The sequence below is a fragment of the Ambystoma mexicanum genome, chromosome 3q, assembly GCF_040938575.1.
Source record: "Ambystoma mexicanum isolate Mex_15411 chromosome 3q, UKY_AmexF1_1, whole genome shotgun sequence".
Taxonomy (NCBI): Eukaryota; Metazoa; Chordata; class Amphibia; order Caudata; family Ambystomatidae; genus Ambystoma; species Ambystoma mexicanum.
In genome coordinates this window covers 323,385,515-323,413,310 of record NC_090926.1, presented here as the reverse complement: position 1 = coordinate 323,413,310, position 27,796 = coordinate 323,385,515, and the positions used below count along the sequence as shown (strand labels likewise).

The window sequence follows — 27,796 nt, the reverse complement described above, 5'->3', positions numbered from 1 at the left end:
CTCTTTTCTTGGCACGGATGGAGAGTCTGTATTGCCCTTGGAGCAGGAGACAGGCCAGTTTGTCAGAGGATGCGCCAGAGGTTTGCCACTTACTTTCGCCCGCTTTGGACTCGTTCCAGGACCGCAAGTTCAGAGGCGTACCAGGTGTTACGCTTAGAGGCGAGTTTCAGGCGGATCCTGATGACTGGGGCAAGAATGTCAAGGGTATTGGTAATGGACAAATGGAGGTTGCCGAGAGCATAGTCAGAGGTAGGGGGTGAGGTGGGATGAATGTGGAGGTGAAGGCAGAGGCTGATGCACGTTTCATCAGGAGAATGAAAGTGTATGAAGTTGACTGGGCCTTTGGTAGAGGTGGTCAGAGGGCCAAAAGGACCCAAATGGGAGGAGAGGAGACAATGATTTGACCACGAGAGGGTTGACAAGTGGTGAGGAGAGAGAGAGTTCAGAGTGAATGAGGCCATCAAGAGTGTGTAAAGCTGAGTGGTTTGGGCCAGAAGGGAGAATGGAGAGGGATAGAGAGGATATTGGAGGTGGATGAAAGTAAAAAAGAATAGAAATCAGTCCATTCAGAGAGGAACAGGGCAGTAGTGCCTGGAGGCTGGTAAATGGTGGCAATGGTTAAGACAGAGAGGGAGAGATGACCAATTTGCACAAACTAAAAGGAAGAGTAGAGCTGTGTGGGTAAGATGGTGGCAGGAACCCACTCAGGGAAGATTAAGGCAACCCCACTGCCAGCACGGTGAGGTGGAGGCTTGGAAATTATTTGGTAGCCATCAGTGAGGAGGGAGTCCAAAGCAGTGATTGAGCTGGCAGTGAACCAAGTCTCTGTAAGAGCGAGAATGTCGATGTCAATGCCACAAGGAGGAGGCAGATGTCAGCAGGGTGTTTGTTGGCTGAGTGGGCATTAAGAGTTGACCGGTGAAGGAGGTCTTTGCCTTTGAACGTTTTCTGAGGAGGGATACAAGGGCGTGGCACACTGGTGGGGAGAGGTAGGAGAAGGTAGGAAGTTGTTAATGAGAGATGTCAGGATCCAGTCAAAGAGAAGGAGGTTGGGTTGAGGACCCTGAACCAAGACCGTGCCTGAGACATTAAAGAAGCAACGTGAAGATGAGAAGGTGGCCAAGAGGACTTCCCACTTGGAACCACCGTGAATGGGAGAGGATGAAGGACAGAGTAGAGATGAGATGAGGGGGTACATAGGTCTGGAGAGGGGACAGAGAAGAGGATATCAGTGAAAACCTCTCTGGAAGAAACACAGACATAGGCGTCTGCGATGGGAAGCCCAGGGTTTGCACTCCAGATGTCTTATTTTGCGCTCCTTCCTGACTTAGAGAGGTGGTTGGGGGACGGGGGAATAGGTTATAGTGTAACAGTTAGAGTAGATGGGTGAGATGGTGAGAGCCAAAGGGGCAAAAGAGGATAGTAGAGGAATAAGGAAGAGTGGCTGCACTGCAGAGTTTTAGCTAAACTCACCAAGTGGCCTAGTATACACAAGGCGAAAATGCAATTAAAAAGGAAAGCGACTTTTCAAACGTAGGCCTTAAATGCAAGCAAAAAAATGTTGCACAGATGAAAGGGCACAGGGGAAGGGAGGTATGGAGGCAAAGAACAAAGGCGCATGACAAAGTTCAGTTTGTGGAGGAGGCAAAGGGATAGTTCAGCTATCACTCACTAGTAGGTGTGCATGAAGCGTGGCGATCCCTAGGCACGATCTCACTTGAGAAGCAGTCATGACGTCTGGAGCTGGAATCATACTTTAAGAGGGGATAAAGTACAGAGAAGGACCTCCAGGCCCCCCTCGGCACAGACTGGACCTTAGATGTGGGGCTAAGATGTAGGGGCCGGCTTCCGCCTGCCGGTGCCCTGATTGGATAAAATGGGAGTGGGGTAGCCAATTGCAGAGGGGCCAGGCTTCAAAGGATGGCTGCACTGCCCTAGGCAGGGGCGGCCGTCTTTGAAAGCGCCCACAAAACAGCAAAGTCAATGCACGAATATGGAAAAAATAGTGATAAAGATTTCTCAACAAGTTGCAGGGAAGTGTCCAGTGATTTCCAAAGCCCCATTGGGCTTACCTTCATGGCACGCTGCTCCAATGAGGGGGCTCAAGGGAGCAAGATTTTTCAGCTTCTTCGGCGGCAGAATAACGAGGGAGAGACTTCCTCACAGGCCTACATGTGGACCTTTGGTGTAGGGGCTGGCTTCTGGCTTCTGCCTGCCGGTGCCCCCGTTTGGATAAAATGGGAGCGAAGCAGCCAATTGCAGAGGGGGCCAGGCTTTAGACAAAGGATGGCACCAATGCCCTGGGCAGTGGTGGCCATCTTTGAAAGTGCCCACAAAACAGCAAAGTCAATGCAGGAATATGGAAAAATTGCCTAATAAAAGTGCTTAACAACATGGATGCATCACAATCTTAAACGCTTTGATCAAACTTCAGATTAGCAACACTTGCACGCTTTTGGTGCGTGTCGCACACAGGGCTAAAATTACAGTGACAAATAAAGATTGCTTTCTTAATAAGATGCAGGGGAAGAGCCCAGCAACCTCCAAAGCCCCATTTGGCTTACCTTCATGCATAATTAGAGTTCGGCAGAAAGTACCTGTGCGCTAAAATATCCATTCAAGTAATATCTGAAAACAAGGCCTGCTGCATGGAGACTCCCACAGAGCCTACCCTAGCAAGGCTCATATTTGGTATGAAGAACAAGAATGGTTTGGGAATGTGGTCAAACGCGCAATGCCATGAAAATTTGTTAGATCAACAAATTATAGGCACGTTATCTGCCCGTCAGTGGGATGGATCCCCTTCATCATTGTTGGAAATTTAGCCATTAGAGGCATGACCCCTCCCCCCCCTGCCCTCCTCCCCTGAAAGCTGATATGATACAGTGGGCTGTTTTTCTCCTGAGGGATTTACCTCTTTTCTGATTTTGGTGCTCGCTACACATTATACCATTGGATGGGACTTTACATTGTGGTGTTCCATTGTGGTTTGAGGTTTTTAAAAAAACTTTTTGGCCCATTTTCAGTGGAAAGTAATCCATTGATCTCATTTTCAAAATGCCTTGCCAAGGTTGGCCTCATTTTTTTCGATGCTCCCAAATCATTAAAGGAGGTAGTGATAAAGGCAAAGAAGCACTGCAGTCAAACAACTAAGAGGCAATGAAAAAAGGTTGCATTTAATCTCAACATACACGAACAGGGATGTCTACCACTTAGCCGGCCCCACAAATAGCAAATGTAAAAAAAAAAAGCTAAAAGTGCCATTATCAGTAGTAATTATGCCACCACTGCCAAAATGTATTAGCACTAGCACTACCTGTAGAATATTACTAATATTGCTGCTACTGCCGATAGTAGCATTGGTACAGATCAGAATAGCTATAGTAGTAGCTGTGACACTTCCATCTGGAGAGAGTGGGATTGCTTGGGATTTTTTTATTTTGAATTATAAAATTATGCAGGCAATTCCATTTCTGAAAAATGAATCTGCTAATCAGACCCCCACCTTTACAATGCTCCATGCCAAAAAGCATAATGAACATATGTACCTTGCTGTGAGAATCTCCGACACCCACAGCAGCTGCCCTGCAGAAGCAGTAAGAGGTTCAGAGGTCACACGTGCTTTCCGAAACCCAATTGTTTGGAACAAAAGGTAATGGCTTTGTAAATGTATGCACCCATGGTTCAAAATGCCCTAGATGTGTACCTCAGAAGTCTAGTGGTAGTTGTAAAACAATGGACGCCAGGTCTTGTTTCGACATAGTGGCTACTGAGATTACACAATTATACAGCCACAAGGATTAGATGCTATTTTGTCAGCTTGGTGGACTGACTCGTTCATGACCTGGTCTGTGTGCACTAAGCTGGGTATAACCACAACAACCATGTTAGTTCCCACACAGGAAGTACACCTTTTGATTCACCACCTGGGAAGGGTTGTCGCCTCTTCCAGGGAACAGAAACTCCATGGGAGGTCCTCTGGGAGCTGATGCTTCAAAGACAGTCTCGCCAATACATCGGCCACATCACACGGGGGGGGGGGGGGGGGGCAGCGATTACTGGAGGCATAAGTGTGTGGCGGTAGAGTAGCCTGGGAAAGTGCTCCGTCCACAGGGGAGTGGGAAGTTCACACTATTTTTTTTATTTGGCTAGGGCTCTCAAACTTCCTACACACTTCCAGCAGACAAGGCACTCTGGGTTTGGTAACGGAAGGCAAAGCTCCCCGTGAATGCTCAGACACCCAAGGTGGCATGAAGCCTCGCTGCCCAGATGATAGCCAATTGTATCAAGCCGTGCAGCTCACAGGAGCTGGCAACGAACGTTGGGTCTGGGCCTTTAGAGAAGCAGGGTGTCCAGGGTGCTTAGTGTTAAAACTAGATTCTGGATCAATACTGCCCGATCAAAAAGTGTCCGGCCCATTTGAATTGCAGGTGATGGCACAAACAGGATCTATAAGTGAAATTCAGGGCAGAGGAGCGGTGCCCTAATCATGTCATTCATGGGCACCAGGTTTCCCAGGGAAAGAAGGGAGGAGACGTGCTGGAGATCCACCATGTTCTGAGACGGGAGTAGCAGGAGGTGTTGCAAATACATGTACTGCAAGGTCGAGGGAGCCATTTGTGCAGGCCACAATGTCCGTTATAAACAGAGAGACTATTGTATTACCGAGCAGGGGTGACAACATCATCCACACTAACTCCCTGATTGGGTCCCGTTGTGGGTATACACACTGCAAGATGGTCAACACTAACTTAACCAATAAGGAAGGTTTATTAGTGCAACAAAGTACACGAGTATAACGATTCAATCAAATTACAGTGGTGTACAGTAATCTCTGTGGGGTTGTCTTTAGATAAAGTGTGACCAATAGGGTAATGAGCTATAGGGGGATGTTTAGATTTTTTATATAGCTAATGACCAATGGGGAATGTGGATTATGCTGTGAAACTAATATGCTTATGTTAATTGCGGTTTCTGCTATAAAAGAGGTTAGCTAAAACAGACGAGTTCTTAGTTTTGTTTTCAGTTCCACAGGACAGACGGAAACTCGTGGACGTATTTGCAGGCATGCTTATTTGACCCCTTTGGATTTGTTTCATCGATCAGGTGTTGGGTCCGTGCATACAAGGGGATAGCTTGCGCTACCTCAAATAGCAGATGAGGTATACTCATTAGGATGTGCCAGTAAAACCTATGAGAGTAGAATCACTGCTGGTTTAGTAGTGTCGGGAAGAGTAGGCACTTTAGCCACTACTCAACCATGTACTCGTAATAGCAGTAGTCTTTCATCACAGTACCACTATTGCTTACGGTACTACTGTTGTTGGTGGGCAGATAAGTCAACTTGTGTAAAGGAAAAATGCAACATTTTACTTAGCTGCTACAAAGAATCTAAAAACAAAACTCCTGCTCCTCTCATGTCACTTTCTCTCAAGAGTTTTGAAGGTGCTCACGAAACGGAGTAAAAAGTGTACCCCTTTAAGGGTTGCCTAAGCAGAATATCGAGAAACAGAGTGCTAAGAACATTTTTCCACAGTGAAGAACATGAATGAACCATTCAAACAGTAGCTAGAGTTTCAACCAAGGTAGCTACTAATGAAGAGTTTGTTCTATGGCCAAGCCGACTGGCTTCATTAGATATGGGGTCGGGGGGGGGGGGAATGAAGACTGGTGGATATGGACAGCAAGTCCCCCAAAGGACACACCAACAGAATACACTACACAGATATACACTCCAGTATAGGGTTACACAAAAAAAGCTGTAACAAGTACTTCATGCCAGTAGACTAGAGCAGTAAATAAAGAGTAGAGGCCCTAGACGGACCATTTCAACTTCAAAAGCTAATTGTATGACCTTTACCTGGTTATAAACTCAGTGCATTATAATGCTAAGGGATGGGGAAGAAAGGGACCCCTAGACATAAGCAACACACACTACTGTGTCAAGCTCAGAATTCACAATGCCAATCTAGGAACAGTGCAAGCATCCCTCACAGCCTCGACTACACCATAATATAATGATACACATCTAGACCATGTGCTCAATACAGTACCTAGCAGGAGAGAAGGGGTTAAGCCTCCCGAATTTTGATGCCCTTTTAAAGCATGGTTTATAATATAGTTAGACCAACATTACCAGACCTAAGTAGTTGCCTACCTCCCCTAGAAAAGAATAGCTACACAGATACAGTGTCCATATATTTCTCTGGCAGGGGTGCAGAGCATGGATTGAATATATTTAATTGTGCAGTAAATCAAGACAAAACAAAAATTGTGGAGTCTTTGGTGTAGAGCTCCAGAAACCTAAGGTGGGGAATCCATGAAAAAATGTCCACATGCAGGTAAACCACTTTTGAATGATTTTTAAAGTTTGTAAATATACCATGTATGAATCAACATGACAATGCCACAGTGAACACTGCAATTATGGGTAACGCTAGTTAAGTACTTGTTCTACCCAACACGTGTTGACAAGGCAACCACCAACCCTGGGGATGCAACAAAGGAACACCCCCTCATAACTCCAGTCTAAGGTTCAATCTAGAGCCAGACAAGCAGAAAAGGACACAGAACAAACTGCTTCAGAGGGGGCCTGCAAAACCCCACTACTCCAGGATCGAGGGTACTCCCTGAAGAGGATTCCGAAGAAACACTCAGAACCCAGGGACAAGTACTCAGGGTGCCAATCCCACAGGATGCAGTTTGGAAGAGGCTGCCAAGTTCAGACCACCTTCCACAGGGCTGGAGACAGGATCTGGTACTCGGGGCCTTGAACCCTCAGGCCAGCAAAACCCATCAAAAGGAAGAATAAATCTATGTGCCCAAGATGACCCCCCACGCCTCCCACCAACCAGAAATGGCAGCAACAAAAAGGTAGGCACTGGGACTTCATAGGAATAGGACGAGGGGACCTGGGCAGCTCAGGAGGCAAGACTGAGCTGCCAGCCAACAAAGAACAATCCCCTTATGAAAGCAACAAACAGGGGTGACCCAGGAAATATGGAGCTGCAACCAAGTAGTGGTGACCCCACCACCCGTCTGGGCCTGAAGATCCCCAACTCAAGGCACTTGGTCCAAGAGGATTTAGCAGATTAAGAGACAATGCGGCCACCGAGGAATACCAGTAGGGTTAAGGAACAGTAGAGGAAGAAGAGTAAGCAGCCAAAAGAAGATAACGGTGCAAGGACAGAGGACCTAGGGCACAGCCAGTATGGCAAAGCCAAGTCCAAGAATAATCAGCATCAATCTTCACTAATGGCCTGACCAAAGCCACCCCTCCAATCATATCAGACAGAAAGACACAAAGGTTTTGTCAGGCAGCCAATTAGGTGGGCTTGAAAAACCACCAAATACTCAGTTCCAGCCACAAATGTTGTAAGCAGGCTTTGAAATTATGCTTCGAGAAGCAGGAGCTAAAACCAGCTCCTGGGTGTTTGGCGTCACACACTAGGCAGGAGCTACTAGTGGGGAAACCAGGAGCGAGTACACAACACACTCAAAAACGAATTTCCACATGAGATGCACACTAACCTTCCCGCCATTACATACATACGTTCCATCATGTTCAAATGTATTCTAGATGTGCCATAATTCTTCTTTAAAATTCTCATACACTCAATAGTAATGTCAAATATGCATTTCTGTATTGCACCGGTTGGCCTGTGGAGCCAAAAGTAGCGCTTGGTAGTTGTTGGTTTCAAAATAACCAGGCTGTCCTAGAGTATAAGCAGTATCTTATTAGCGCTCAGCAATTGTGAACTGTGATACTGTGGTTGTAAACCAGACAAAACCACAAATGATAGTGCAGAGTTGGACTCAAAGGGAGCCCGCCCATGTTTGCATAATGGCCATTTTAGACTTGTCTCTTCGTCACCATAAAGAAAGGGATGGCAAGAAACAAAATTAATGAGAGTAGGATTTAGGGTACACAGTTGCCCCAAAGGCTATCATACTGGTACATTTGGTCAATGCAGTAAAACCAGCTGCAACCATGGTGAAGCCAAAACTAAAAATGGCAGCTGCCATCAGCCTACTTCACAACACAAGTGGAGGGCGATATAAACCCAAGACCAAAATGGAGCGATTACAATACACCTGTCCTAGGAGCTTTATCTGCTACCATGGAACAGCACATCAAAAAGGGTTGCAGTGGTATTAGGGAGGGTTGGGGGGGAGGGGGGGGTGGGGGTGGGGGCGGGGAGGCTTCATTAGAGGTTCCAGACTACAAAAAGAAGGTCAAAGGGCCAAGAAAACCAACAGGAAAAAACAAAACGTTTAGGGGACCGGACGCAGCGGACGTTACCTCTAAGGGACTGAGCTCGCTTGCTCAGCCTGGCTGCTTCCTCGACAGGTTTGGGAGCCATTAGGGACTCATTTCCACTGCACTTGACATATAAAACTTAAACTATCACTTGAATCTGCTAAGTGCGAGCAACCGGTTTCCACAGCAGCAGCGAACTGTGTACCAGATTTATATTTTGGGGTATCATGGGTTACATGGACTATCTCCACCACATACTTCTCTTGACTCAAAAGGCTAATCATTTAACCATTGAAGTAAGTATTTGCAAAACAACCCCCCCCCCGACCTAATACTTGCCATCATCTTGCTACCTCTTATCCCTGTACTAGCACTGGGATTCTCACAGTCTCACTTGGACTCAGAGCCAGCCCCCACCACTCAGTTAATCCCAGATGTATTAGAAACTACTCCAGGCTCATCGATTGTGGCAGCCACAGCTGAAGTAGCAGTTCACCCGGCAGTCACTCCGATTCAAGAGATCCAGGGTGACATGACTACCAAAACGGAGGTCCTTATTAGCTCCCACCAGACAAACCTCTGTGAGGCAAAACTCTAATAACCCCCCCCCCCCCGGCCAGGGCCCCTTCTTTTCCGGAAGAACAGGGGAATAATGATTTATTAATTAACCCGACAATTGCCATGAAAATAATTCTAAATACTAGGTCACTCAACAGGCATGCAATTGACATTCATGACCCGATTCTTGAAAGGGACCTGGATATGCTACGCCTCTCTGAAACCTGGATCACGAGGCACTTGCGGTTCCGGGGGGCTATTCCATATATTGTAAAAAAAAAAAAAACTGTCACTAAGTCATGGAGGTGGAGTGGCTACTCTTGCGAAATGCAAATTCAAACCCCCTTGCCTCCAGCACCTGACAAGATAGTGAAATGTTGCACTTATGACCCTTTCGGACCACTGCTGCAATAATTTCGTCCTCATTTATTGCCCCCCCTGTAGACATGCCTGATTTTAATGAAGAGATTCCACCAGATCCCGAGTAACCCTCAGCCCAAATTGCTCTAAGCTTTTTCTGGGCAACTTAAAGTCGCTGGCAAGGCAATTTTTTCAAGTCTGTAATAATGAACCTAACACAACCAAGAATAACATTCTGGACTGGGTGGCTGCACAGAAACTAACAGTGCATATGGACTCCACATCCCCTTATATCTGGTCGGACCATTATATGTTGAATTTCAAGTTCGCTTCCAAGAACTTCTTCCTAAAATCAGTAACGTGCCTTGAAAAAAAAATAAATAAATAAACAGTAAACCGTCATTTCAAAAAGCCAAAACCTGCTGACTTGGAAGAGTGCCTAACTGACATTATGTCCAGTACATTGGACATGGATAGGGCTGAGAACTTAGTATCCACCTATAACAACTTACTTAGGGGCCTACCTAATAGAAATGCCTTATAAAAATTGAAATGGCTGAAAAATCTTACAGAAGCTAACAAAACCGCTTGGAAAATTCATGATACACTATAAAAATACCATAATCTCCACAAAAAGCTTCTTGGACAAAGAAAACAAGGAAGCTCCAATTCTAGGAAGCAGTTTGATATCTTAAAAACTATGGCACTGTCCAGTCACCTCAAGACTGTACCTCGGCTGCTTAAGTGGCAAAAGCACACACAAGATCAAAAGTGACCTAGCTACCACTCCTGCCAGTACGGATGTGGCTAATCTTCCTGCCATAATATCGGACCATCCAAAATATAGCTTCTCCTCCGTCTCCCCTCCCGACATGGAAAGAACTCTAGTCTTTGCGCCCAGATTCTTGTCCGGGAAACATTCTTCCCAGAAACTCATTCTGGAGCATAAAAAAGGTCTTCGCCCTGTTCCTGACACCGCCTATTTCATGACTCTTCCCTACATAATCATGTACCTATGGCTATCAAATCTGTCTCAGTCACCCTCCATGAGAAAAATAAATAAAATAAATAAAGCCGGGCCTATCGAAAATGGCTTCCAATCTACGACCCATTCCTAACTCCAACTTTCTTCTGAAGGTTCTAGATAAAGTGGTCACTTCTCAGCTTCAACTCTTTATAGAGTCAAGTGTGCTCCTCCACAGCCGTCAGTCCGGGTTTAGACCAGTACATAGTACTGAAACTGCTCTTATTGCCTTGCAAACTCACATGCGAACCATAGTCGACAAAGGAAATACTGGTCTCCTCACCATACTCGACCTTTCTGCAGTGTTTAAAATCTTAGATCACAAAAGCCTGAACACCACCCTGGGAGGTCAGTGCAACTGCAGTGATAACACAATGTCCTGGGTTGAATCCTTCTCGTCCCATCACCAATCCAGCATTCACGGGGGGACTCCTCGTCTCTACCAGAACCCATCAGCTGCAGTGTCCACCAGGAGGCATACATGTCTCCGACCCCCTTTAATATCTACAACAAACCTCTTTGTAACTACTAGAGAAAAAAAAAGGGATTTTTTTTTACCAACTATGTAAACACGCAACTTGTCGTCGATCTTAGAGTGACAGGTCCAGTCTTGAAGATAAACACCACCTGGTTGAACAATGGATGACAAATAACTGGCTCTGTTTGACCGGGAATAAAAAAGTTTTGATTCTCGGATACAGTCAAGCAAGATCTAAACTGCACCCGGATTATCAAAGCCTAAAAATTCAGAACAATCAGATCCCCGTCATCAACAAGGTCAAAACACTTGGTGTCTATTTAGAACCCACACCAAGTGCTGTGACTCAAGAGAAATGACCAAAACATGTGCCTACCATTTTAGGCTTTTACGTAACATCCGCCCCTTTCTCTACGAGAACAACTGCGCTACAATAGCAAGGGCTATTATTCGATCCTGCTTTACTATTGTAATGCACTGCTGATCGGAGCCAATAAGTCATGCCCCCAGAACGACGCAGTGCGCATTATTAAAATGTATATGAAGGAGGGCATATTTCTGAACACAGGGGGAATTTGCATTGGCTCCCGGTTCGTGCACAAATTCAGTTCAAGATGGCTATGCTAGTCCACAGGTCCCCATACGGCCAGGCACCGGTCTACCTTAAGTATCTAGCTATACACCGGCCAGATCCCTCCGCTCTACTGACTTGGCTCAGATGAAATGGAGGTTTTAAACATATGAATGGCCTGGCCAGTTCCTTTCCTACCTGTGCGGCAAACTATTGGAACTCGTTTCCACCGAATATTAGACAAGAGCAAAAGCCTACTACTTTTCGGCAGTCCCTAAAAACATTTTTATTCGTTAAGTCTCCTTCCTCTCGTCCTCATCTACCAGGCCAGGGCTTGTGTTCTTATATGGCATGTCCACTGTGTAAATGTGCGCCCCGATGCCTGCAGGCTTCCAGCGCGTTATAAATAAAATGGCACAGCAGAAACGCCCCCCCCCGCCCAAAAATTCTGTCCTAACAGAGTTATTATTCTGTTAACATGGGAAATGGTGAAGGTTAAAACAGAAGTCTCCAATTAAAATTAAATGAGCTGGCTGAATGTATAATGCAGAAGTGAAGTCTAGAAAGGTTTCAATGTCCGACATGGGTATGTCAGGAAGGTGATGTATGAGAAGTAGAAAGATTGTGAGCTAGAGACAACAAAACAAAACTGAATTAAATAGTTATATAGTTGCAATAGGGAACAAGCAAGTCAATCCTCCTGAGGGCGAGGAGGCGAGATACTCAGAAAATAGGAGCAAGGTAGGTTTAAGGATCGAACCTGTGTTGCTCTGCGTTGTCTAGCTTCCAAGCGAGCACATTGCCCCCGAGATATCATCTCGAGGCTATAACATGTAGACCAGAAACTTGTTCCACCCAAAAAAAGGTCGTAATGAGGCCATGGAGCGCGTTTGCATTTTTGATTGTACAGAGTGCATTAAAACACATACACTTCCTCCCTGAATGCCTGTAGATCCCTTGCTACCAAACTGCCTGCTGCCGGCTTCTCCCACCCTGCTAGTTCTCTGATAGCTTGTTTATCCGCTTCCCTCACCATGCTTTTCCGGTAAGAACACGTTAAGTGCTCTGTTGCTTCCCAAAGTTACACCCGCGCTCAATAAATACCAGATTAATAAAAATAATAATGCACTTTAGCTTTTTAGCTTGCCAAGCATGGAGTAACCTTTAAGGGTATAGGATCAAATAGCTTTTCCTTCATTTTCTATGCCCAACTCAAAGTGTATTTACTATGCTTGTGTGCATCGTTTCGGGACACTACTGGTAACCTTGATCGGCCGGACAGCTTCTTAGCTAACACAGAAAGGCTTGCCTTTTGTGCAGCTGCTTAGCTGCTTAATACCCTGCTCAAGTTCACCAGTTACTGTAAACCACATGTTCCAAGATGACCGAGGCTCTAGGTAGTGGAGAAAGACTTCGCGCCAACTGCTCAAGTGTTTTGCACGAACAAAATGGCTTTCAGACAATGTTCTCTGTGGTCCAGGTTTAACCAGACCAAAGCCAATCCAAAATCCGAGGAGAAACTGAAATGCAATAATAAAATCAGAAAAAAAAAAAACACCCTAGACTGCTGAAAAACATTGTTACCCAGGTATCAGCTTGCCCGGATCAAGAGATAAACATCTTTGTGAATATTTGCGACGAGTAAGCAGATGTACAACACAAATGTTTTACTGTTCACCTCCATCAAGAACAGAACATCAATGTATGCAGTAAAGACCCTTACGGGCCTCTGCTGTGTTTTTTTGGCTAGATTTTGTTAGGCCCCCAGGCCCGTTTGCGCACCCTCTCTTGCCTCCCTCGCCAGCACGGCTTTCCCTTCCGTATTCCCTTCCACCCCCTGCCTGCCCAATGTCCCCAATTGGTGCCCCATCTTGGTCATTACTGACCTTCCCAGGGCAGCACTCTGCCCGTGCAGCCCCTGCGGCTAAGGTCCCCAAGCAAAGGGGGGGCTCCTACAGAGGCGGTTCCAAACTGTCTGCCGGTGTCAGCAGAGGAAGCCAGAGGACAGCCGTCAAAGAGCTGCTACAAAAAAGGTAGGTGTGGCTGGGTGAGAGTAGAGCAACCACTCTACCCAGAAGCCCTGCCACGATACAAACTATTCTAGCACTGTTATTTGCTTGCCCCACACCTTACCAAACTATTCAGTTAGTCTTGAATCTCTTCTAAAACTACCAACTAAGATAGTAGTGTGACTAACTTGCTACTTCCCTAGAACTCATCCCTGTTTCACTAACTCGCATCCGTAAGCATCCTCCCAGATAGTACTGTAACTTATTCTGCCTCCTGCACTGTGTCGCACCTAGAAGGTGCCCACTGAGATTTCTACTGTGAATTTACTTTGCCTATCCGACACACTTAGAAACTGCACGCTGTAAGACTGATTTATTAGTACCTCACACTTAAGAAAACTGTCCCTGTCCCACTGTGTCGCATCTAGAGGGTGCCCACTGAGATGTGGTCACCTGGCCTAAGCCCCACCTGGTGCCCCCAGCCTCTTTTCCTTTGCAGACGGGGAGCAGGCGCAAGTGGATTTTGGTCACCAGGCCAAAGCCCCGCCCACCTGGGGCCTTCCTGGTTGCCGCTCTTTCCCTTCTTTAGGAGCCCTGCAGCCGCTTTTCCTTTGCAGATGGGGAGCAGGTTCAAGTGGATCTAGGTCACCTGACCTAAGCACCACCCACCTTCTTAGCCCTGCCTCTTCCTTCCTGCCAATGCTGGATTTTACTTTTATGGACTTCATTGATTCACGGTGCGTCGCCCTTTCTCATGATGGCCCTGAATCATGCTGTTCCCATATTCAGCTTGTACCCAGGCTTGAAACATTAGGTGTTACTACTGACTTCTGCAATTGTATTCGCTCTCCCCTCTTGCTTCTCCACTCTTTTTGACTGCTTACTCTCCGTTCTCTCCTCCCCTTACTTTCTTCTATGCACTTACGCTATCAGAATTGTCCCTGGACCTAGTACGATAGCAACCTCATCTGTCTCATCCTCGCTCCCCTTACCTGTTCTCTCCAACCCCCCACACCCCCAACCACCACCATCTGAAATGTCGTCAGACCTAGTACGATAAGTCACTTGTTTTGTTCCTCGCCTCCCTCTCTGCACCCCTCTCCCTCACTTCTTGTTTTCTCTGGCTCTACCAGAAATGTCGTCAGGCCTAGTATGGTAGTCGCCTGTCTGTTTCCATTTCCTTCCCACTCCCTCCTTCCCTTATCTATGACTTAACTCTTGCACTATCTGAAATGTCGTCAGGCCGAGTATGATAGTTAGTTAATTTCACATCCTTGCTGTTCATGGCCTGTAAGAATGTCATTGTATTTTCCCTTGTTCCCTCCCTTGCCTTGAAGCGCTTTGAAACACATTGTGTATAGGCGCTATATAAATAAACTATCATATCTACTTTGCCTGTCCTATAAACAGAAAAACTGCACGCCGATATAAGACGGATTTATTAGTACCACAAACGTAAGAAATTGTTCTTGCTGCACTGTCTCACATCTAGAGGGTGCCTCTAGAGATTGTTTTGCATCTAGATGGTGCCCACCGAGACTTGTACTGTGCATTTACTTTGCCTGTCCTACACTCTTACAAATTGCACATTTTTATAAGACTGATTTATTTGTGCCACACACAGGAAATTGCACTGCGTTGCCTCCAAGATAAAACTTGGTACGCCGTTTCACATCTAGGGGGTACCCACCGAGATTTCTACTGTTAACTTTACTTTGCCTGTCCCACACACCTACAATTGCACGCTGTGATTAAACTGATTAGTACCACACAATTAGGAAATTGCTCTTGCTGCACTGTCCTGCATCTAGAGGGTACCTCCAAGATAGAACATGTTGCACTGTGCCGCATCTGAAGGGTCCCCACTGGGATCTTTACTGTGAATTTTACTTTTCCTGTCCCACACAATTAGAAACTGCAGGGTGATATGAAACTGACTTATTACTGCCACACACTTTTTGCTCTCCTAGAAATTGTACTTGCATTGAATCACATTTATAAAACCAGTAGAAATCGGCTTGGTTTCTCATCTCCAAAGTGCCCCATGAGATAGCACTATGATTGCTCGCTCTCACCTACTCAGATCCTGCGATTTCCTGCCCGTCACACACTCTTAGGACTTGTTCCTGCTCTTATTAGATTGAATAACACCTTGAAAGCCAATAGAAAGATACTCAAATTCTCTTCTTTAACATGCCCCCTGAGATGGCACTGATTTACTTGCCTAAGCTACATAATTAAACTGGTCTCACTCGTTCTCCTTGCAATTAGAAAGTGCCGCCTGAGATAGTACTCACGTTCTAGGCGCCGCTTCTTCATCTAGACCTCAACCCCTAGCTACCCTCTTTGACCCTCACCCACTGCTCTGGTGTACAGATCCTAGACACAGGCTGTACATCTAGGGCCTCCACATCTACTACTACCAGTTCTGCAATCCTAGCCATCACCCCGGTCCCCGGATGGAGACCCCAGCTCACGAGAATCCCCCTCTCCAACCTGTCCTGATCCCCAGCCTCCCCACCACACACCGATCACCCTTGCACATGCGCTCTAGCACCCACCTTCACGACCCCTCCTTTATCCCTCACGATCAGAACCCACAATCCCCCACCCCTTGTACTTCAATACACCCCGACACTGCCCGCCCACTCTCTTACCATCACCCTGCATCCAACTCTAGATAAATATCAGATAAAATTAGAGCGCAGCTACACCCCTCGATCAATTCTGCCTAGCTGCTCACATACAAACACTACCCCATGGACACCTCATCATTCTAATAAAACGCAGCTATATCCCATGACAATCAGGCCTAGCTGCTCACATAAGCATCCTAACGCAGCCAGAACCAGTCTAGATGTCCACCCGTCAGACTGCACACATCCATCTGATAAGAAAACCACCACACCTAACGCTAGGATGCAGCTACCATCAGGCAACTACATCTGCTGCACACATAACTGGTGCACCCATGTACCCTCGTACACCTTCTCTCTCTCAACTGACCTGGACTATGGTCCCCGAGGGCCTTCAACCCACCAGCGCTTTGGAGGTCATACAATGATATATAGAGCGCTATGTAAATGCCAAACAACATAACAGTAAAGTAATTTTCAATACCAAATTATGCACATTATATTTCATCTAGAGGGATAGGAATTTCCACTGCCTCATACCATCATATATACATTGATGGAAAGTGGAAGAGCGGACAACATTCCTGCTTATATAGTGTATGTGCAAGCGTGCAATGGCTTCCAAAAAGTTTGCAAAGTTGCTAAGGGGGGGGGGGGGCGAGGGGGTGGGGTGCTGCTCATGGATCACTTGTTTGAAGCAGCTGATCGTTCTTAAGAGTATTGTACTTAAGTAGCAAATGTTAAGTGTAATGCTAGATGTAGCACTAGGTCAGAAAATTGTCACGTGTAAGGTTACCAAGTTTACGCTCACACCACTGGTCATACACAACTCTCTAATCCACACTTGCAACCCATTCAGCATGAAAATGAATCACACATGTGTGCAAAGAGGCCCAAACCGAACTGGCATCCTTCATTAATGCTTCATAAATGAAGACAAAAACAAGCCTGCAGCACAAGGCGGGATCTTGGAAATCTGCCAGAAGTTATTGAGTGGAAGCATTGGGCATGCTCCATGCACAAGGGTTTGCAAATGTACAGAACATGCCCTTTTGTCCTTTGCAGCATTCATTATGAGCTAGACCCATTGGCTTTGCCAATGCTAATTTTAGTGATCAACTAGCTAAACTGGCGCCTGAGGTTTGGAAGAGTCTTTTCAGTCAATGATTCAGAGAACAGGGCAAGCTCCTTCAGATTGGGCTGCTGCGCGTTTCTGGAGCACAACTAACACTTTCATAGGGTAAGAAACTGGCATCCATCTACTCCAGAGTTCTCAGGGAGTGCACATCCAGGGATCTCTTAAGAAGAGACTTGAAAGAAAGCACCAAATGCACATCACCATATGCTCTTGGTACCAGACCATGAGGGGGGCATGCCTTTGAGATTCCAGACCAGGGAACGGGAGCAGCTGCGCTTTCAGCAGCTGCAGCAACTACTCTGCCTGCAGGAAGTCGGTCGCTCAAGGTGAAGAGTAAGGACGAGAATCAGGAGCGCACAGAAAAAGGCCCTGCAGACTGCCCTTACAAAAAGATTTACATGGGTAGCACGGGTAAACATTTGTGGAAATAAGGTGGCAGTCGTCCAGAGCGACAAGTCAGTGATGACAAATTGATCGAATCGTTAAAAAAAGGCTTTCCCCCAAAATACAGTTTGCTTCTAAAGCCAATCATTCGTAGTTAAGTGAATGGTACATACGAATGAATATATCCAACAAAAAATATGTATAGATTAGGGACACGTGGTTTTAGGGTACACTATCTTTTCAACTTTAAAAAATATATATATATATATATATATATATATATATATATATATATATATATATATATATATATATATATATATATATATATATATATATATATATATATATATATATATTTACCAGCCAACTTTGTGATGAGGGGGTTGAATTAAGGATCCTTTAGTGGAAAGAAGGGCGGAATACTGATGGAATTGAACAGGCCACATAATGGGGTGAAAAAAAATCGGTATCCATGGAAAGTGCTTGCAGACCTCAAGCTCAACAGCTGGCATGATGGGCTGCCCTGCCCCCCTGGTCCCTAGTATACTTTCCGCCTCCACCCTTCGGAGGGGGGAAGCTGGAAAACGTAAAAGGCTGGTCCCCTGCACCCAGGCCAGCCCAAACCAGGTAAGGGGCCTTTAAAGTGTCCCGACTGTGCCAGAGAAGGTCCGGGAGCAGTAAGGGACAAGTGTGTTCTTGCATCACCAGCAGCTGCACTGGGCAGTAGAGACTATCAGAAGCAGAGCAAAACGCCGCCTGTGCAATCCGTAGAAGGCAGACAGAGTCGGAGAGGCTGCATCTCCCCATGTAAGCAAAATCATCAACACACACCCGCTAGATCAGAGCTCACCAAGACCCCACCCCCCAGTACCTCCTAGAGGGGTCTAGTAAAAGTAGCAACATGTCCTGCATGTTTCCTCATCACCCTGGCTTCGCTTATCATCCCTTATTAACACTTTAGCTATTCGGTCACAAATCGTGAGGAAAACTGGACTTTTGCCTCACGCTTCGACAGCATGAAACGATTTAGATTGTGCCTTAGTAAACTGGTAAAGCAAACAAAAAAAAAAAAAAAAAGTAGTGGGCACCATTCAACAGTAAGCAACACTGCAGTCACCTGGCTCTGATGTTATGGTGGGTGGCGCCTATATGCAAGAAACGTCTCCTGCGAACGAGCTAGTGGGACGACTTACTAAGCAACATGCGAGACAGTAGTTTGCATTTGTTTTGACCTGAAAGGAGATCATGTCTTAAGTAATCAAAATTGTTTTCCAAAGGAAAAAATAAAAAATAAGGTGGCCGGGGCACCCCTAAAGCGTGGCGAAGGAGGAATCACTCTGTGGATGCTAGCTGCAAGCATTACCTGCTAGCTGCAGTAGCAAGGGAGGGTAAGACAGGCACTTTCAACCTTACGGACAGTTGGACTCAGTGGCCGTGTGTTTTTCGCTCCATACATGGCTGTGAGTTCTGAGACAGATCCTGGTAGAAAGGCTACCAGAGGTAGGTTTGACTTGCAAGGACTTAAACCGGAAGTGACAAGAGTTCACCAGGATGGAATAAGAAACTGAAGTGAGGATTCATCGGTTTGGTTAAGCCCAGGAATGGCAAAGGGCCACCTGAAGAATGTTGTTAGAACGAGGTCCACTCAGGGCCTGGGCACTGCCAGGCTCGCTCATTAGCGGACTCTCAATAAAGTGATCGGCCTTCTTCCAACATAACCAAGTGGTGTAAATTATTTGAATAAATTGTAAGAAATGTGTATTGGGGTTAGTCCCGCTATGCAAAAGTAAAGCCGATAGGCACAATCCTCCTTAATTCAAATGTACCATTCCAGAGTAAATCCATTGGACCGTGGATTGCGAATACCAGCATGTAGATCTGCAAACAGATCTCAACCCCAGAGGGACCCCATTTTGCACAAGTCAAGTTCGGTTTCTGGGGCCCAGAGTGAGAAGACAATAGCAGGTGGTCCGGAGGTGCGGCTATGAGAAAATTCCTGCTCCCCCATTTGAGAAGCGAGAGGAAACACGATGCTAGTAACCCTCAGCCAGGCACTCTGGCGCTGAAGGGCAGCGGGTTGTACCAGAGTAGTTTAGCCAAGTCAGCAGGCTAAGGCAGGTTTGCTTAGGTGCATGAACCTATAAATGACCTCTGCTCAGGTTATTGTTATTGTTATTTTGCACTTATATAGCGCCTTATATACCATTGGTATGGTCTGAAGGCGCTGGTAGGTTGAACGCCCTTGGGAACCGAAGTTCAGATCAGTAGAGAGAGTAGGGAGAGTCAAAAGGTGCGTGTGTGCACCGGATATGTGTGCAGCTCGTGCGGTACACAAAGTATTAGCTGATTCTTATTGGTAGGTGTGGTGGTTGAGAGATCAGGAGAATGTGTTCGTTCTGGCAGGATTTATCCGGAACGGATGTGGCTGCGTTAGGCCTGAGGAGAACGCCTGGCTGGGGGTGTGAGACCAGCAGTGTTTACATAGAATGATGTGGAGTAAGCGGTGGATGTTCGTATGGGAACAGTTATACCGAATGGTGTCATAGTATCTCTGTGTTCTAGTTGAGTGGTGATGTAAAGGAGAGAGTAAGCGTGGGGTGTGGTAAGAATGGTTATATGCTCTTTCAATGTGCAAACTTCTAAAATCACTTTCACAGAGAGGCTACCGGGCGAACTTCTAAGTATAATTTTCCATACAGAGGCTATTGGGAACGTTTCTAAATTCAGTTTATCAGCGAGGCTACTAGGCACACTTCTAAGTGTAACACTCGCGGAGGCTATTGGGTACACTTCTAAATGCAAATTTTCACAGAGCGTCTACTGGGCTACATTTCTAAGTTCAATTTTTCAGAGAGGTTATTGGGCAGACTTCTACTTGAGACTTTCCAGGGTGTCTATTGGATACACTTCTATAATCAACTTTCACGGATGCTATTGGTAGCACTTCTAAATGCAGCTTTCACAGTGTGGCTAATGGGCACACTTCTAGATGCAGCTTTCACAGAGGATATTGGGCCCATATCTAAATTCAATTTTCCACAGAGAGGCTACTGGGTGCACTATTAACTTCATTTTCCAGCGAGGCTATTGGGGATACTTCCAAATTCAGTTTTTCAGCGAGGCTATTAGGAACATTTCTAAATTCAATTTACCAGGGAGGCTATTGGGCACACCTCTAAATGTAACTCATTGCGGCTAATGGGTACACCTCTAAATTTCACAGAGGGGTTGTTGGGCACACTTCTGAAAGCAACTTTCACAGAGTGGTTATTGGGAACACTACTAAATTCACAGCGAGGTTATTGGGCACACTTCTAATGGAACTTTCCAGAGTGTCTATTGGGCTCATTTCTAAATGCATCTTTCACAGAGGATCTTGGGCACACATCTAAATTCAATTTACCAGAGAGGCTATTGGGCACATTTCTAAGCTTGACGGAGAGGCTGTAGGGCACACTTTCTAAATGCAACTTTTACATGCTAACTTTCACAATTCCGCCAAGGAGTGGACATGCCAACTTTCACAGTTTTGGAGTGGACATGCTAACATTCACAATTCCGTCTAGGAGTGGACATGCTAACTTTCACAGTTCTAGAGTGGACATGCTAACTTTCACAGTTCTAGAGTGGACATGCTAACTTTCACAATTCCGTCTAGGAGTGGACATGCTAACTTTCACAGTTCTAGAGTGGACATGCTAACTTTCACAGTTCTAGAGTGGACATGCTAACTTTCACAAATTCCGTCTAAGAGTGGATATGCTAACTTTCACAGTTTTAGAGTGGACATGCTAACTTTCACAATTCCGTCTAGGAGTGGACATGCCAACTTTCACAGTTTTAGAGTGGACATGTTAACTTTCACAATTCCGTCTAGGAGTGGACATGCTAACATTATGGTAATCTATGTTATTTGGCCAAGCCATTGTCTGACCCAGACAATGGCTTGGCTTAAGAAGAAGCCAATCTTTGGGGCAGACAATCTTCACCGACTGAGCGCGCTACTGACCAATGACCAGGAGTACGCGCTTTTGCGAGTCAGACCGGATGGACTGCAGCAAACTGACTCTTCATTGCTCACAATGATAGGACCGGGAGCAGTAAGGGGTCGGTGTCTTCTTGCATCACCAGCAGCTGCACTGGGTAGTGGAGACATCAGAAGCAGAGCAAAACGCTGCCTGTGCAATTCGTAGAAAGCACACATTTTAGAGTCGGAGAGGCTGCACCTCCCCTAGTAAGCAAAATAATGAAGACCCACCCGCTAAATCAGAGCTCACGAAAGAACCCCACCCACCCCAGTATCCCCTAGAGGTGTCTAATAAAAGTTGCAACATGTCCTGCATAATTCTTCATTACCCTGGCTTCACTTATCATCCCTTATTAACACTTTAGCTATTCTGTCACAAATCGTGCGGAAAACTGAACGCAAAATCCGTATTTTGCCTTACACTTCGACAGCTTGAAACTTTAATGTGAGAGACTACTCAAAGTTTAAGATTGTGCCTTATTAAATTGGTAACAAAGCAAACCAAGAAAAACAAGTGAGCGCCATTCAACAGCAAGCAACACTGCAGTCACCTGGCTCTGATATTATGGTGGGTGGCGCCTATATGCAAGAAACGTCTCCTGCGAACGAGCTAGTGGGACGACTTCTTACTAAGCAATATACGAGATAGTAGTTTGCATTTGTTTTGACCTGAAAGGAGATACTGTCTTTAGTAAATCAAAATTGTTTTACCAAAAGGGGGAAAAATTAGATATATGTATTTTGTTTACATTAGAAGGCATAGCCTTACGGTGCCAGGCCAGCCGCCAACGTTAAATCACAATTAAACTGGAAGGCACATCCTGTCATACAACATTAACGGACGAGACTTTCCACACCTCTCAGCAACAGATCATTGAGGGTTCGGACTGAGAATCCCACCACAAACCACAGCAGATTGTTGAAGACCTCCGGCGCATTGTAGTCAGCACAATTAAGTATGTGCCCAGGTGTGAAGGAGAGCGCGAAAGCTTAGAATGGGGACCCCTGTACCTGAAGATCGATTAAAAAACGCTCACCGCGTATTATTAGTACTCCGTGGTATTCATTTTCCCGCAACATTTACACAGAAGCGGATAGAAATTGTCGTGCGTTGGTGGAGGCGCAACATCTAGCATTTTGTGTATAAAGCAGACATTTTTTATTTTGTCGCAATACAATAAAATCAAACTGTTAGCCAATGTCATGAATGAGCAAAGCCCCGAGTATTTTTCGTAAAGGCTTCCAAAAACACTTTTGTCGAGAGCACCGACAAAAGGCTATTGGTTTTCACAGACACCTACTTGCCGTCAAGGGCCCGAGGCTGCTTCGCTCGTTTGCCAGTCCCTCGCTGCACCTCCCCCCAGGACATCTATCACGAAACCCCCACCCCCAATCGCACCAGGGAGCCAACCACACTCTTTGAAGATCGCCGCAGCGGGTCCTAAAACAAAAGCCATTTAGGACCCTGCAGGCTAAGCAACAGCATCGCCCTACCAAAAGTTACACATACCTACTCAGAACGGCCCAAGGAGTCCAGACAAAGGCCACCAACATCCAAGCAATATGCATGGCGTTTCCAAGAAGGGACTAAAACCTGTCCGTTTGGAGAACCCGACTGGCTCTGATCAACTGAAAGGGCCGACACGTTCGAAACAATTGCTAAACGGAAGCGTACAACTGTGCTGCTCTGCGAGATGCATCATGCACCGGCAAACGCGGGGTGCACATATTCCAGGGTGTACCGATTTAAAAGCGCGACAATGGACAACCACTAGTGATCGTGGCTGCAGCCATTAGGCGCAGAACACACGGCTGTGGAACCCTTCACTGCCTTTTCCCACAAACAGTGTCAAAACACCAACACAGGTGGTCTTGGGAAGTGGATGTCCCAAGTGCGAATCAAAGGTGGTAAGAGGACACGATGGTTGTGAGGCAAGATATCGGACGGGGGCGGGACTAGGACAATTAGGAGAAGCTTGCATAAAGCACGTTTTTAAAGGTGGAAGAGAACACGCCAGCCCAACTTTAAACCTCATCGCAAAAAGCAGTCCGGGTTTTCCACCCTTCATCCTGATACGTCGTAGCACAATTACATGTGGACCCACCCACAGAAAATGCAGGCGGCTTCACCAACCGCCAGAAGGCCTTGGTTGGTGGTCACCACACATCAGCGAGGCTGAACGGCCGAGAGATAAGAGCCAAGTGTAGCCCCCGAGTCTGGGCCAGGGACGGCATAATCACTGCTCCGGTGTACGGACAGACAGTCCCCCAAGGGAGTCACCACCTTTCCAGGCTTGCTGGGTAGGGAGGAGCACTGCGAAGCAAACCTTGTGGGTTATGACACCACTCCGGATCCAAGGTAAATATGTAGGTTAAGAACAGGAGGAGACTACAACCACATTTGCATTCAGACCTCAGCCAGCTCAGCCTGCAACTGTCGCTCTGTGCAACATTCACCCAGCATGCCACTAATATTCCACTCATGCACCCACGGTCTCATGGCATCCATAAATCTCCCATGACATACCAGCACATCATTACACCTTTCCCTCCGTACACACAGGAAACAAAACGGGCAGAAACACATACTACACTTCCCTACCTCCGTAGACACATACACTCCACACACACCCCTCAATTATGAGGCAGGGCCATCCGCCAATTAACCCAACAAATGCCCAACCAAAAAAAATACATCACCCACCATGCCCCAAGGAAAACTTGCCTGGCCAAAAACATAAGTACACAGTGCAAGAAAAGAACACAAACTGCGTGCAGTCCAACATAACTGACTCACACACAAACTGATAAGAAGAACTCGGGACCAGCGCTTACCGCACTGCAATCAATCGATCTCCAGCACACCACCAAAGAGCCACAATAACACTGAACCCCAATGCAACCGTATATTGATCGGTAATATCGGGAAACCTCCTTGCAGCATCAACACTGCAACAAAGTACCTATAACATGCGGAAACCATGTGCACGATTGTGCACCCGCCCCCCCCCCCCCCACAAACCTACAAATGCCCAACAGCCAATGTCAACGGAAATCACAACTATCCCAACCATAAGCCACCGCTAACAGTCATATGTGGCAAAAACCCTGATATACCCATTCCTGGAACCTTCCTGGCATTCCAAAACAGGAAACCAACTACCCAAACCAAACACATGGACACAGCCGCACTCGTGGATCCCGCTTGGCATTCCAAGGGATGGCAGCCCTAACCGCATTCACCCATGCTCAATGCTTGCTTGCTGCTTGGTCCCACACAAACTACCATACCACGACGAACGAATTTTAAGAGTAAGGTTGCAAACGTGTTCACCTATTGGGGCAAGCGAGCCTCCTCAGATTTAAAACAAGCCCTATAGGGGAACACGTGATAAAGGTCTAATGATACCTAGGACCAATTTACAGAAACGTTGTAAGTGAAAAGTTGCACGTTATTAGCAGTAGGGCAAAATTTGCCTCATTTCTAAACACACTGGACATATTAGAAAATCACTGCACCATGAGTTTGGCATATTACAAGCACTAGGGGAAACAAATTGCCCTAGTGCAAAAAACATCCATTGTCGCACCAGGGCAAAGTTGGTCCTAGTGCTAGTACAGAGTGGTCTTGTTACGCTGGTGCAAAAATGCAGCAACATTTTTTGCACTGGGGCAATTTTTGCCTTGGGGGTTATACCATGCCAAACTGCACTGGTCACATCACAGTGCAATGGTTTTCCAATATGTCCCAGTGATTTTAAAAATAGGGCAAACTTTGCCCTACTGCCAATACCATGCAACATTTCTGTTATTTGGCACCTGGTCGAAAATACTACATAGGAGCATTTTGGAACGAATCGTCAAGATGCCTGTATCTACAATATATACACCAGTGTAAAGAATATTTCCTCAATATATACCTGCGTTGCCCTGTAAAACATATCATACACACGGTAGGAAATTTGACAGAACAAGACTGAGCAGAGCCCCAGCAAAGTTTGTCTTGCTGCTGCATCCCGGGGCTAGCCCAGGAAACCAAATGCACAAACAACCAACGCCTCACATAACACTTAGCAGCTGTCCAAATTGGTATGTATGCCTTGCAATTTGCAGACTTTGTTAGGGCGAGTATTGTGACTAATGAAAAGAGTAGAGTCCAATTTCCATTACTCACTGAAAAGGGTTTCTTGCTGAATCACGATCATACATGTCTCAGATTTGAAAGTGTGGACATTCTTATATTTCCAGAATGCCCTGGTTTGGGTTATATAAAGACATACTGTGTTGCCCTGGCCTGGGGCCATGCCCTTGTGGCCTTCCCTCCCTTGCCAACAGCCCTGATCGTCCACGAAGATGGTTCCCCAAGTTATTATTTTCCATTTCCAGCACTGAAGTAGAGTGCCCCTGCCCCCAGGGATATCATCTCTCTGCCCGCTATACTCTGCCATGAATCAGCAACAACCTCCTCCCTTAACCTAATCGCAGCATAGGGGCAGCTGGTAGGTACATCCAGACATGCTGTTCTAGGCCTCTCCCCTCTTGGGCAGGGCAAGAATACCAGGCTTTCTACAAAGGGGAGTAGCACTAAATAGGCTGGTCCTTTTAACACCGCCCTTTGCACCTTCCGCACAGGGTGGGTTAGCTGCCCAACTAGTCCACCCCAAACTGTAGGAGAGAGATCTTGCTTTGCAAACGGGGTGGAGGGGCGCCATTATTCAGTTCGTGATCCTCGTCTGACAGTGCCAGCACCCTCAGCCAACCAAGCCCATCATGGACACTTTAGGGTGGGTAGCTCAAGGGTTAAGGACTTGTATTCAAGGGACATGCCTGCACTTAGAATGCCGGCAGGGCTGATTCACCCCTTCAACTTTAAGAAGTCGATAACAAAGGCCATTACTTTGCAGAGATGTGGGCAGATTCCAGCATGAACAAATCGGATTCCAATAACAACACGATTGGCGATTTATATATCTCTTCACACATGACTGCTCAAGCTTCTAAGCGCTTGACTAGGGAACCAACCCTCATGTTGGACTGCTTTGCCCTGTTCCCAAGGCAAGAGCATTGCCCCAAGCCATCCTCTGGGCTCAATTGGCCTTCATTACTCACGGTGTCTCACATTTTCGAGTACTCTGCCAACCCTCCCTCCATTTGGTGTACCACAATCAAATGACTTTTCTTAGTAAATTGGCGGACATGACTGGGTTTAGGGGTCCCATAAGACGTATACCCACAGAGAACCCCTATAAATCTTTCAAACAATGGATTGAATTAGTGCAGCCATGGAACAATCGAAAGGGGGAAAAATGTAGAATACATAGGATTTAAATGGTACCTCTGTATGGGACCCATGAAATGTTATCACACTTTAGATCAGGGGTTAGCAAACGGTGGCTCTATTCTCCAGATGTTTTGGAAACTCCAGGAGTTATAGTACAAAATATCTGGCGATCCAAAAGATGCAGACACTTGCTTTAATTGCAACGGCCGACAGAGAAATGGCTGCGTTATCCATCTGCTGCCAGAGGAGAATTGCGCCACAGATAATAACGTACCTGGCCATCAGAACATTGAGCACCAGAAACCGAGACATGAACAGTAGACACGTTTGTGCCACATGATGACCAAAGCAGGTAAAACCGAGCGTCACATGGCAGTAGAATCTACACAAGTTGAAAATGCTGTACCAAGAGAAGTGCATAATTGTTCGGATGCCAAATTGCAGAAAATACAACAACATTGCAAAAAGATGAATACTAGCATAGAATGTCGCAAGTTTTGCTAAAATAAAACCATACTGCTGGACAGGTTATGCTAATGCTGGAAAAATTAGACGCGGCTGCTAACAAGAGATGCCCAATGTGTCAACTTGCCATGGTGCCTCAATACACCACAGCACTATCAACTATGGCCCAGTTCAGCTCAGTGTATCAGCCTACCAGTTTAAACATTGCTATGCCAATTTTCGCTTTGCCACGACAGTTCAATACTGGTGCAGGCAATCTCGAACTGTCATCACCGAACAGTGGTATTCAGTCTAGGACATAGCAGTCTATTTTCTACAGGGTTGCCTGGAAATGTAGGTGCCAATTTCACATCACCCGGTCCCGCAGCTTAAGCTTGACTTCACACTACCCAAAAGAAATGAACACGCACCCCTAAAAATGCCATACCAGTTCGATAATAGCCCCCGAAACATGACTGTCATGCAAGTATTGCCCCAGTTGAGAACATTGTTATGCCACACACACACACACCTTGTGATGAATTTGTCAGTCTGCTATCCAATCAAAGGGGGTGGGGACAATTCCGTTTTCATGCAGGCTTCTGGTGGTGCAAGGAGGAAAC

At 46.2% G+C, this 27,796-nt stretch overlaps 1 protein-coding gene across 1 annotated transcript in view; it reads right to left on the bottom strand.

Moving 5' to 3' along the window:
- CCNJL (cyclin J like) overlaps window positions 1-27,796 on the bottom strand; it is a 124,480-nt gene that overhangs the window by 94,989 nt on the left and 1,695 nt on the right. The window lies entirely within an intron of this gene.